Here is a 12743-nt window from a genome sequence, read left to right on the forward strand (position 1 = left end):
CCTCTCGAAAGTCTGTTTCATGTTGGCACTGTTGTTTCCAGTTTGCCTACTGTTGCACACTTTGTCCAAGCTGCAACACTTTTCGAATGACGCTGATCCTGGTGCTGATTCTCAACTTTGATTGGTGTTGATTTTCTGATTGTCAATGAATTCCTCCAAGATTGTCCTCCTTTTAAATGACGTTGATCGAATTTCGTATCCTTTCTCGTTTATCTGGTCTCTTCTGGATAGCAGCACAGGGTGGGCTAGTATGACTTTTCTTCAATCCAACATGAACAAGCCAACATCTCAAGTCCAGTCTCAAGAACCGGCACCAAACGACCACCCTATCACGTCAACGCTGTTTTGGTTTATAGTCAAAAAGCGCCCCCCTTTGAAAATGACCCCCCCCCCTTGAAAATGATATTCAGCTGATTGGAAGGAAGTTCAGAATTGGTCATTCAAGCAGCTTTTCATACCTATTACCTAACTTTTGTTTATATGTCTACCTTCGGGATATGCACCTATCAAAATTGACCTGCCAAGTTCACTTCACTCAGTCTTTGAAACAAACTTTTAAGTAAATGGAAATAATTTTGGAAAACAAAGGTGCATAAAGTAATATCTGTATGCAATAAGCCTATGACATGACTTCCTGGCATTCCCATAGTAATTATCCTGTTATAACAAGCCGAAAATATGAATAAAAACTGAAACCTCTGCTAAAGGATAGTCAACCTTTACCTAGTAAATTTTAAAATTGTTTTAGAGGAATAGAAAAATATCTTGTATAGAAAAATGAAAGATTTTTTTGGAAAAAACTTAGGGCTTGCAAAATATATAAAGCAATTGGCCTTAACCCCAGGACAAAACTAAACATACTGGGGAACCTCCATCAAGTTTTATTTTAAATAAATTTGATTTGAAAATATTGGACCTTGTTTGGTTGAAAAAGCTGCTCAAATGACCTTTTCCCTTAACGGTGGAATAAAAATGCAGTCAATGCTGGCAAGCACATATCAAAATAAACAGTAGTAATTCACCCTCAAAAACTGAAAGATCAAATACATGCACACACAAGCAAAAACAGTGCAAGCTTCCCAAGTTTCATATTCGTGCTCACTTCTCCCTGAGCGTAGCCTGGTAAAAGTTTTCTCTAGGTAATAGAATGCCATCAAGGTAATCAGTGGGATGGAGGCTTAAATTGTTCCCAAAGAGAGCTTTTGCCAGCAAACACCGCACTTCTAACCCATTCACAATCAAAATTATTTACATGAATGCATTCTGTATCATCTGTCCATCTTCTCAACAGTTCTTCATTTGATCTTCTTTGCTTCATCTTCTTGTGAACATCCTTTTGTGCATCTTCTTCTTCTGCAACGTCTTCTTCTGCCTCTTCTTCTTGTGTATCTTCCCAAGTGAAGTCATTCCTCAGAACAACTGACCTTTAAAATAATAAAAAACGTTCAAAAAATGTTCAGGAAGTCAACGGCGAAGGAATGAAAGATTTAGCCCAGCGTAGAAAAGAGAAAAGAACATGTATGACATTCCAGTGCGAGGTTATGTGTAAAACCTTTTGCAAATCAAACATAATTATAACTTATCCTTCAAGATCAAGTAAAGTAAACTAATTTTTAAGTAAACTAAACAGAGTGGCAAAAAACTTACATCTTCTTCGAAGAAAAAAAATTATATAAACATCTTAGAATAGTGAAAATACTTTTATCCACAATAAAAGTAAGGTTATTATTAGCAAAATATATGAATTTCACTCACCAATGACTTCCTCCTTTGGTTGACATCAAAGCACATGGTGATGGTGGATGTGGTAAGAGTTGACTTCAATTTCAGAGCAATCACCACTGAAACAATGACCTGTAACACAAAAAAGTGATGATAAACATGAACCGCTTGCTTGTCTGTTTGCTAAAAAAACAAGATGGACGAAGAATGCATCTTAAAAAGGTGTTTGAGACATCAGTAAACCTCGAAGCGCAGTATATATATAAAAAGTAAAAATGCAGTAAATTCAAGAGAAATAACAATCAGTTTGAAAATCAAGTTCATTGATTGATCATCTTAGATAAAAATTAAAAGCAAAGAGAGGCAAAGTATTCGGTATATAACAAAGGCCAAAAATATGACAAGATGTCTCGTGTCAGTTAACTCAAAAGAGAAGAAGAAAAAATGGAAGATATTTAAGAAAATATGCCATTAAACAGAAAACATTTCCATTCTCAACGACAAGTCGGTTATTCTGTAGCATAAACTTCGACTTTAACTCACCAATTACTTTCTCTCAGATTAGTTGAAAAAATCAGGAAGCAATTTCTTTTCACTAATCATGGCTGCAAGATGAATCGAATCCAAAGTAACTGGAGACGTTCTATCCGACAGAGTTGATTTCGAACTTCAGAAAATAGTCTTCTGGAACTGAAACGCTTGTAACAAGATTTGATAACCATTGCCTTTATCAAACAAGGTCATGAAGAAATGATTCCACAGCAAATTCAGATAATATTCTCAAAACTTTATACAGTGCCAGTCTCTTTTATCGAACGAGCTGAAACAAATGAAAACGATGGCTTTATTATGGGTAGACTTCTTCTGTAACTGAAAAAATCAAAAAGAAATAGGATCAATTTTCAAACCATATCGGAGAATATAAGGAACCTCATTGTTGTAAAAGATTTATTGAAGTTGCCAAAAACAAGCTATATGATTGAATTTCTTAACTAAAAATTGATAGGAAAAATAGGCAGAATATTTGATATGAAACAACGGCAAAAAAATCAGAACATCTCTCCTATCAGCAAACTCAAAAGAGAGGAAGAAAAACTAAATAGATTTTTACAGAAAATGGCAAAAAATTAACAAAATTTCCCTTCTTAATGACAAGTCGGTTATTCTGTAGCATAAACTTCGACATTAACTCACCAATTACTTTCTCTCAGAATAATTCAAGAAATCAGGAAGCAATTTCTTTCCACTCTTCAATAAGTGGCTGCCAGATGAATCGAATCCAAAGTAACTGGAGACGTTCTATCCGACAGAGTTGATTTCGAACTTCAGAGCATAGTCTTCTGGAACTAAAACGCTTGTAACAATATGTCATAACCATTGCCTTTATCAAACAAGGTCATGAAGAAATGATTCCACAGCAAATTCAGAAAATATTCTCAAAACTTTATGCAGTGCCAGTCTCTTTTATCCAACGAGCTGAAACAAATGAAAACGATGGCTTTATAATGGGTAGACTACTTGCTTCACTGCAAAAATTCAAAACAAAGAAGGATATATTTGTCACAGAGCAACAAAGAGAACAGCCATCCTTCCTTTAAGGGTATCAGCAATCTCATTGCTAGAAATATATTATTGGAGTTGGAAAAAGCAAGTTAATTGATTGAACATCTTAAATAAAAATTAAAAGCAAAGAGAGGCAAAGTATTCGGTATGTAACAAGGGCCAAAAATATCACAAGATCTCTCGTGTCAGTTAACTCAAAAGAAAAGAAGAAAAAATGGAAGATATTTAAGAAAATATGCAATTAAACAGAAAACATTTCCCTTCTCAACGAAAAGTCGGTTATTCTGTAGTATAAACTTCGACTTTAACTCACCAATTACTTTCTCTCAGATTAGTTGAAAAAATCAGGAAGCAATTTCTTTTCACTAATCATGGCTGCAAGATGAATCGAATCCAAAGTAACTGGAGACGTTCTATCCGACAGAGTTGATTTCGAACTTCAGAGAATAGTCTTCTGGAACTGAAACGCTTGTAACAAGATTTGATAACCACTGCCTTTATCAAACAAGGTCATGAAGAAATGATTCCACAGCAAATTCAGAAAATATTCTCAAAACTTTATACAGTGCCAGTCTCTTTTATCCAACGAGCTGAAACAAATGAAAACGATGGCTTTATAATGGGTAGACTACTAGCTTCACTGCAAAAATTCAAAACAAAGAAGGATATATTTGTCACAGATCAACAAAGAGAACAGCCATCCTTCCTTTAAGGGTATCAGCAATCTCATTGCTAGAAATATATTATTGCAGTTGGAAAAAGCAAGTTAATTGATTGAACATCTGAAATAAAAATTAAAAGCAAAGAGAGGCAAAGTATTCGGTATGTAACAAGGGCCAAAAATATCACAAGATGTCTCGTGTCAGTTAACTCAATAGAGAAGGAGAAAAAATGGAAGATATTTAAGAAAATATGCCATTAAACAGAAAACATTTCCCTTCTCAACGACAAGTCGGTTATTCTGTAGTATAAACTTCGACTTTAACTCACCAATTACTTTCTCTCAGATTAGTTGAAAAAATCAGGAAGCAATTTCTTTTCACTAATCATGGCTGCAAGATGAATCGAATCCAAAGTAACTGGAGACGTTCTATCCGACAGAGTTGATTTCGAACTTCAGAGCATAGTCTTCTGGAACTGAAACGCTTGTAACAAGATTTGATAACCATTGCCTTTATCAAACAAGGTCATGAAGAAATGATTCCACAGCAAATTCAGAAAATATTCTCAAAACTTTATACAGTGCCAGTCTCTTTTATCCAACGAGCTGAAACAAATGAAAACGATGGCTTTATAATGGGTAGACTACTTGCTTCACTGCAAAAATTCAAAACAAAGAAGGATATATTTGTCACAGAGCAACAAAGAGAACAGCCATCCTTCCTTTAAGGGTATCAGCAATCTCATTGCTAGAAATATATTATTGCAGTTGGAAAAAGCAAGTTAATTGATTGAACATCTTAAATAAAAATTAAAAGCAAAGAGAGGCAAAGTATTCGCTATGTAACAAGGGCCAAAAATATCACAAGATCTCTCGTGTCAGTTAACTCAAAAGAAAAGAAGAAAAAATGGAAGATATTTAAGGAAATATGCAATTAAACAGAAAACATTTCCCTTCTCAACGACAAGTCGGTTATTCTGTAGTATAAACTTCGACTTTAACTCACCAATTACTTTCTCTCAGATTAGTTGAAAAAATCAGGAAGCAATTTCTTTTCACTAATCATGGCTGCAAGATGAATCGAATCCAAAGTAACTGGAGACGTTCTATCCGACAGAGTTGATTTCGAACTTCAGAGCATAGTCTTCTGGAACTGAAACGCTTGTAACAAGATTTGATAACCATTGCCTTTATCAAACAAGGTCATGAAGAAATGATTCCACAGCAAATTCAGAAAATATTCTCAAAACTTTATACAGTGCCAGTCTCTTTTATCCAATGAGCTGAAACAAATGAAAACGATGGCTTTATAATGGGTAGACTACTTGCTTCACTGCAAAAATTCAAAACAAAGAAGGATATATTTGTCACAGAGCAACAAAGAGAACAGCCATCCTTCCTTTAAGGGTATCAGCAATCTCATTGCTAGAAATATATTATTGCAGTTGGAAAAAGCAAGTTAATTGATTGAACATCTTAAATAAAAATTAAAAGCAAAGAGAGGCAAAGTATTCGGTATGTAACAAGGGCCAAAAATATCACAAGATCTCTCGTGTCAGTTAACTCAAAAGAAAAGAAGAAAAAATGGAAGATATTTAAGAAACATTTCCATTCTCAACGACAAGTCGGTTATTCTGTAGCATAAACTTCGACAATAACTTACCAATTACTTTCTCTCAGAATAATTCAAGAAATCAGGAAGCAATTTCTTTCCACTCTTCAATAAGTGGCTGCCAGATGAATCGAATTCAAAGTAAATGAAGATGTTTTATCCGAGAGAGTTGATTTCGAACTTCAGAGCATAGTCTTCTGGAACTGAAACGCTTGTAACAATATGTGATAACCATTGCCTTTATCAAACAAGGTCATGAAGAAATGATTCCACAGCAAATTCAGATAATACTCTCAAAACTTTATGCAGTGCCAGTCTCTTTTATCGAACGAGCTGAAACAAATGAAAACGATGGCTTTATAATGGGTAGACTACTTTCTTCACTGCAAAAATTCAAAACAAAGAAGGATATATTTATCACAGATCAACAAAGAGAACAGCCATCCTTCCTTTAAGGGTATCAGCAATCTCATTGCTAGAAATATATTATTGCAGTTGGAAAAAGCAAGTTACTTGATTGAACATCTTAAATAAAAATTAAAATCAAAGAGAGGCAAAGTATTCGGAAGGTAACAAGGGCCAAAAATATCACAAGATCTCTCGTGTCAGTTAACTCAAAAGAGAAGAAGAAAAAATGGAAGATATTTAAGAAAATATGCAATTAAACAGAAAACATTTCCCTTCTCAACGACAAGTCGGTTATTCTGTAGTATAAACTTCGACTTTAACTCACCAATTACTTTCTCTCAGATTAGTTGAAAAAATCAGGAAGCAATTTCTTTTCACTAATCATGGCTGCAAGATGAATCGAATCCAAAGTAACTGGAGACGTTCTATCCGACAGAGTTGATTTCGAACTTCAGAGAATAGACTTCTGGAACTAAAACACTTGTAACAATATGTCATAACCATTGCCTTTATCAAACAAGGTCATGAAGAAATGATTCCACAGCAAATTCAGATAATATTCTCAAAACTTTATGCAGTGCCAGTCTCTTTTATCCAATGAGCTGAAACAAGTAAAAACGATAGCTTTAGAATAGATAGACAAAAAAATATGAATCTCGTGCCCCACATTGATCATACAAGTTTTTTGTCACACGTGCCATTTGCTGAATGAGATAGCCCTGTAGCATGTAAGGCTTCATGGTCTTGCACATCAGTCCTTACTCCCATGCAGCCAAAAGCTACACATTAATCAATTTGAATAAGGGCATTCAGATCTTTTCATGGTTTTAGGACAATGGCGCAATTTCAGGCATGTTTGCAGGACACAGGCCTCGCTAAAGTGTGTGAGCGCGTGAGCGGTGCTTACAGGCAAACCATGCCAATCAAATTACTTCGGCAGGCACATATGAAAAAGTGGTCTTAGTTAGATTTGTTCAAAGCTTTCAATTGTTTAAGAATTTAGAGAAACAATTCAGGTACAAGTTTCACCATGTTAATATTAGGTTTTATCGCTTTGTGAAAGGGATTTGTGTAGCAACATTTTTCCTAACAGCAAGAACAAGATGTCCAAAGATCTTGAAATGATTATTTATTCTTTTTGCGTTGCTGCAGCAAGCTATCGGTTGAATCGGTCATTGAGTGAAGGCTTCCATGTAAAAAAATTCAGAACAATCTACCAATCTGGGTGGAGAGTGCAAGAGATGGAAATTGTGATTGCTGTTAATGGTCTAAATATCGAAAAAGCTGAACGTACCATTTATTATAGTTTCAAGCAATATCAAGCAATTAAACAGACTGCCATTTCGTCCGTTGCTCGAATAAAATTAAGGACACAATCGCTGCAAATTTTCTTTTTTTGTCGTAAGCTAAAGTTTGTTTAAACACTATAATGCCATTTTTTATAGAACCATCAGCATTTTAAAATAATTTTCTGTGAAAGTAGTTCTTTGAAAATTTACCGGTCTTTGTGTAATTAAACCTTACTTTATGTCTCTTATTTTAAACAATTTTATATCCTACGCAATGCGTATGAAAAAAGTCTTGCAGGCAACATTTGCAAGATAGTTTGCTCGCAGGCAGGTAAAAATTTTATGGAGGTCTGGCAGGACAATGGATTTTCCCACCAATTTCATTACTTCGCTTTGGTATAGTGCAAGAAAATCAAAGATAGTCAGAGTTTACATTTTCGATAAGAGGAAAGAAGTAACACACAATTTGACACATAATTCGAGATAACAAGCAGTTATGGGTTTTAAAACAATTTTCAACAGAAGGGCACTTGCTAGTGGGGAACCGAGGGCTAACTAGTGGGGAAATTTAAGGGCCTAGTGGGGAAATTTCCCACTAGCTTGTATGTTTAAAGATCCCCTGCTATCAACTATTCAGGCAATTTAATGACCACAAGCAAAAATTTGATAAAATATTCAGGGGTTACACTAGAAACCAAACAATAATGATGTGCTGAAAATCTCAGAAAAGTTCAAGTGCCGACAACTAAAAAAATGGTAGCTGACATGCTTTGTCAAGTCCCTTTTACAGTTTATTAAATTTGAAATGTTTTGGAAATGAATAACAAAAAAACATTGTTTTATCCATCGTTGCCCAATTTGACTAAATATCATGGAAATATCTTGTTGATGGTAAAAATGGCTATGCATTTAATAGTTTTTGCAAGCCTTGGGGGCAGGGGTGGCGCCAGAAATCTTCTGACAGAGGGGCTGGAGCTTCCGACAGAGGGGTAAAATGACTAAAATAAGCAGTTTTTGTGTGTTATTTTGTCAAATTTGCTCCAATAATAACCTAAAATTTCCTCTGATTGGGGGGCTAGATGCTTCTGACAGAGGGGCTGTAGCCCCCCTAGCCCTCCCCCGGCGCCACCACTGCTTGGGGGCAAGACATCAAAAGAGACCTCTCTGCAAGGAAAGCCAGTAGAAAACTTTTGCAACCACACACATTATTTTAGCTTAAAATAAATTCAAGAATATTTCTTGAAGCCATTTTTCTCTAATCATTCAAAATGCTTTACCATTCATGGGCATACTTTTGTTATGTTTGATAAATTACATTCTTAAAAATTGAATTCATTACTTTATAAGGCCCTATGGATCCTTGAAGCCCTCGGGAAATTTGCCCATTTGCCCCCTCTCTACAGCCCTTGGCTATTTGATGCCTCTAAGATTCCTAATAAATCATGAAGTTGGGCGACAGTTTTTGATTAATTATTTTCTCATAAGAACAAATTTAAAAGAACATGTGCACCCAAATTGGTTAATTTAAATCGATTAAAATTAGTAAAGAGCTAAGAAGAAAAAATTAAGGACAAGCTGAGTTTGAGATACTTTAAAATGTAATTCTGAACAAAGCTGTGAAACCTCCTAAAAATATTTTCCTTGAGCACAATATTTAGTAATTTCACTACTTAACGCTTGTGGCTTAAGAACAAATCAAGAACAATCTAGCCTCAAGGTTTCAATAGTTTTACTGAAAGTCAAAAATCCAGGCTGAACTTCAATTTAATGGTTCTTTTAAAGATTTTCATTCGACAGTTCCAAAGTGCCAACAATTCTTTTCTATATTGGGCTTTCATTGGGAACTTTTTGGGGGGCACTCCATAGCGCCATCCCTAAAAATAACTCTTCCCGCCAAAGTATCAGGAAGGCATTGGTAGGGGCTGCATCCTGTCTTGCCCAATTCTATAATCATTGCATTTATAAAAGTGAACATGATAAAAACTACAGTGAAACATAAATAAATAAAAATGCTCGATTCTCTATACCTTGAAAAAAATTTCCTTCGACGATGGTTGCCATCTTTTCTCGACATGCTTCTTTATTGCAGTGGCAGATGGGATATCCTCCTGCGCAGTCACCACCCAATACTCCGCGAAACCTCAAACTAAATCAAAAAGAAGTAAAAATTGTTTTTTATTGAAAATATAGGGGGTTTTCAAACAAGCTATCCTTCCCTCTCCTCCCCTCTCCATCCCTCTACCCCCTCTCCCCCCTCTCCTCCCCTCTCCCCTCTCTTCTCCCCTCTCCTCCCCTCTCTCCCCTCTTCCCCCTCTTATCCCCTCTCCCCCTCTCTCCTCCTCTCTCCTCCCCTCCCCTCTTCTCCCCTCTCCCCCTCTCCTCCCCTCTCCCCCTCTCCTTCCCTCTCCTCCCCTCTCCTTTCCTCTCCTCTCCTCTCCTCTCCTCCCTTCCTCTGTCCTCCCCTCTCCTATCATCTCCACCGATCTATAAAAAACTGGATCAAACTTGAAGCCCGCTTAATTTCAAAAGACAGATGGCCTCAAACAGAAGCGGTAAACCATCCTGCTCAAAAACAATGCTCGAAGGAAGGGCACCGCGCAGCCATTGGGTTAGCAGGCAGTGGCGTTGTGGCAGGGGGGCCAAGGGGCCATGCCCCCTCCTGAATAGGGGCGCAAATGGAGATAAAGGGGCACCATAATTGTTTGCTTGTGATATTTGGCTAGGAACATCAAAATTGATCGTACACGGGTAGAACACTTCGCTGTAACATGCTGTGAAAAATATAATAAAACGTGTGATTCTACAATCGAAGCACGTTCCGCTGCCATGACCCAATCAACATTTGTGTCATATGTTTTCGTTTTAACTATGTACGTGGCTTCATGTTTAGCACGCCAACCAACGAAAATTTTACGTATGCCAAAAATATTTTCTATTAGTTTGCACTCGGAACGCCAAAAAGCCTGAGAGTACGCCAAAGATCTTCGGGCCTAAGTACATGGAATGCACCCTGGCAATCAATACAGCAGCTTCTTGTTATGAATATCGATGTGAACCAAAGGTCACCCTTTCTTTCTTTATCCAACGCATGAATCGTCCCCTCCCAAATTTTTTCTAAAAATATAAAATCAATGTTTTTCTGAGCATCGTCGAACTGTCTATTCTGAGCGGTGTAGTAATTTGTTAAATTTTGGTCTGGGAGATGCATTTTTAGCCATTCTAGAAGGCTTGATTTCAAAAATTTTCTTGTCACTAAACTTGATTCTTAGCCCGACCCCAGACTCAATTTCGTGGTGCCACCTCTGTCCAATTCAACAGTGCGATTCAATCGCTCATAAGCAATGGCGAAATTGACTAAGATCACCTTTAGTTAAAAAACTAAGGAGCCCGAAACAAAAATTTGCTCTACGTTATTTTACTCTGAAGCTGGTATTCTGGATATTATAAACGAATTCAAGTGGCCGCCAGCCTGTATGAAACATCAGTGTAATTGAATAGAATGTCTTTTGATTAGTATTTTATGTTTTGCCTACCGTATTTCCTTGAAAATGGGTCGACCCTCGAAAATAAGCCAATTCAAAATAGCAAAAATCGATTTGGCCACCCCAGGGAAAACATAGCCACCCCGCTAATGCTAGTAGGGGCGATAGTTTTTTTAGAAGTTTACTACCGTTTACTAACTATACTCTAATGCAACATAGAATAGTATACTCCTAAGCAGTAGCAGTTCTTCTTGTCTTGAACCCTTTTTGTTCATTTTCTAGGTGTTTTTCTTGATGTTTTTTTATCCCCAAACTAAGATTATCAATTTTTATAGCTATTGAAATATTCCCTGAACCAGACTGTTTGGTTATAAAACTTCAGTAGAAATAAGCAAGTATTTTCTTAAAGGGGCGCTTCCCGGCGTTCTAGGGGGCGTAGCCTTAAAATTTGCGGTCACGCCCTTTTCAGCCCATTTAGACTGGTGCGTGGTCCCTGTCGAAATTATATGGATAGGCGAAAGCCACAATGCCTAGTATATCAAAGTCAAGAAAGAAAAAAGGCCAAAGCAGACGAAAACGTTGTTAGGAGTGGTGGTGATGGCCCTCTCTTCATATGGGACGTCCTGGAGTCCTCCTCATGGACGCATACACTGTTGTCTCAATACAGTAGAAACCCGCATAAAATCTATAACCCACGTTCAATTAGAAGGCGACATACCATAACCTGATTTACTTTTATCTGCTTTAATTTGCCAGTGAATATGGTATAGGCTTCTTCCAAGTTTTTATTCAGGGGGCTCAAAAGACTAAATTTTAGCCTCAAGGTTCTTATAAAACAGGTTCTTTCATGCGAGCTTCTACTGTAGAAGCTAAATCCAGTCTTTTATAAACTCACTCGCATCACCAGAAAGAGGAAGCGGCTTCAATCTTACCTTATGTTGACGGCTACCAAAGCGAAAGAAAAACAACTTAGGAAGCATTAAAAAGTTGGTGTAGCCTGCATGACGCAAGCTAAGATGGAGGGACATAGGTAAAAAAGAGAGGCTTTGTCACAAAATTGGGAGCGTTTGTAAAAAAGGGAATTCTTCAAAATGATGCAGACTCATGCCCCTCATTTCTCTGCTTCCTGAAACCCCTTCATTAAAAAGCAGTTTAGGATTGCGCAGCAGAGATCCTTTTGCAGCGCTACAAGTCTTGAAAGCGCAATTTTGTTCCTTGACGAAAAGTTTAGAGGAACATACCAATAAAGCTCTATTAAGCCCTGGGGGAGAGAGCTTATTTAACTTCTTCAGTCCTAAAGAGGGGGCTTATAAGATAGCAAAGAAAAAAGAGTATTTGAACTGCCCTTGTCTATTTCTTTGTTATAAAAGTGTCAGACAAATGTTCTCAGAAAATTTTGCTAGCAGCTTCGAAAGTTAAATTAATCAATAATAAGGTCCTCATCTTCATCAGAATCACCAGGATCAATTGATAACCCTGGCTCATCTTTAAATAAATTCCAAGTGACTTCTTAGGCGCACAAGAAGGTCTTTACATAAGCCAAATTTGATACACACGATCTTATCATCATTAAAATCGTCAAGAAACCCACTAAATGCGCAGTTTTTCTTTGTTTTTCAAAAAACAAAGTTTAAAAGTATTATTAACAGAGGTTAATAAAGCAAGCTTAATAGAGAGTAGGACCTATTTAAAATTTTTGCTTGAAAAGGGGGCTTAATAGAGAGGGGGGGCTTAATAGAAAGATTTGACAATGTTTTCGTTAAGCCGATTTTTGTCCTGACTTGTGAACAAAAGAAGGTTAGCTCAAGCATACTGACAATTTTAAAATAAATAAAACAACATTAGGCTCGCTTTGTTAAAGAAATGTTTATCGCTGAAAAGAATGAAATCAAGGGTTGGTGCCTCAAAAAACTTAGATGTTCTCAAATCTCGAGGCTATTTTGAAATTATATCATGCAGTATGTCGTGTTTAATCAATTTTATTTATATTTTATAGTCGATTAATT

The 12743-nt window shown here is 36.6% G+C and overlaps 1 long non-coding RNA gene across 7 annotated transcripts; it reads right to left on the reverse strand.

The window, feature by feature from the left end:
* Positions 1–394: 394 nt before the first annotated feature.
* Positions 395–9505, reverse strand: LOC148957830 (uncharacterized). Of its 7 annotated transcripts, XR_016144968.1 has the most exons (10): positions 9283–9496; positions 6292–6568; positions 5610–5891; positions 4953–5229; positions 4276–4552; positions 3599–3875; positions 2917–3198; positions 2266–2542; positions 1756–1854; positions 398–1424 (listed from the first exon to the last, which is right to left on the reverse strand). It is a non-coding gene; the product is annotated as an uncharacterized LOC148957830 (long non-coding RNA). The 7 variants fall into 7 exon arrangements; XR_016144971.1 differs by lacking the exon at positions 2266–2542 and having other exon boundaries at positions 395–1424; positions 1756–1905; positions 9283–9498; XR_016144970.1 differs by lacking the exon at positions 2266–2542 and having other exon boundaries at positions 396–1424.
* Between the last annotated feature and the right edge of the window lie 3238 nt (positions 9506–12743).

Source organism: Rhopilema esculentum, chromosome 20, assembly GCF_057945365.1.
Source record: "Rhopilema esculentum isolate cy_ngs chromosome 20, ASM5794536v1, whole genome shotgun sequence".
In the NCBI taxonomy this organism is placed as follows: Eukaryota; Metazoa; Cnidaria; class Scyphozoa; order Rhizostomeae; family Rhizostomatidae; genus Rhopilema; species Rhopilema esculentum.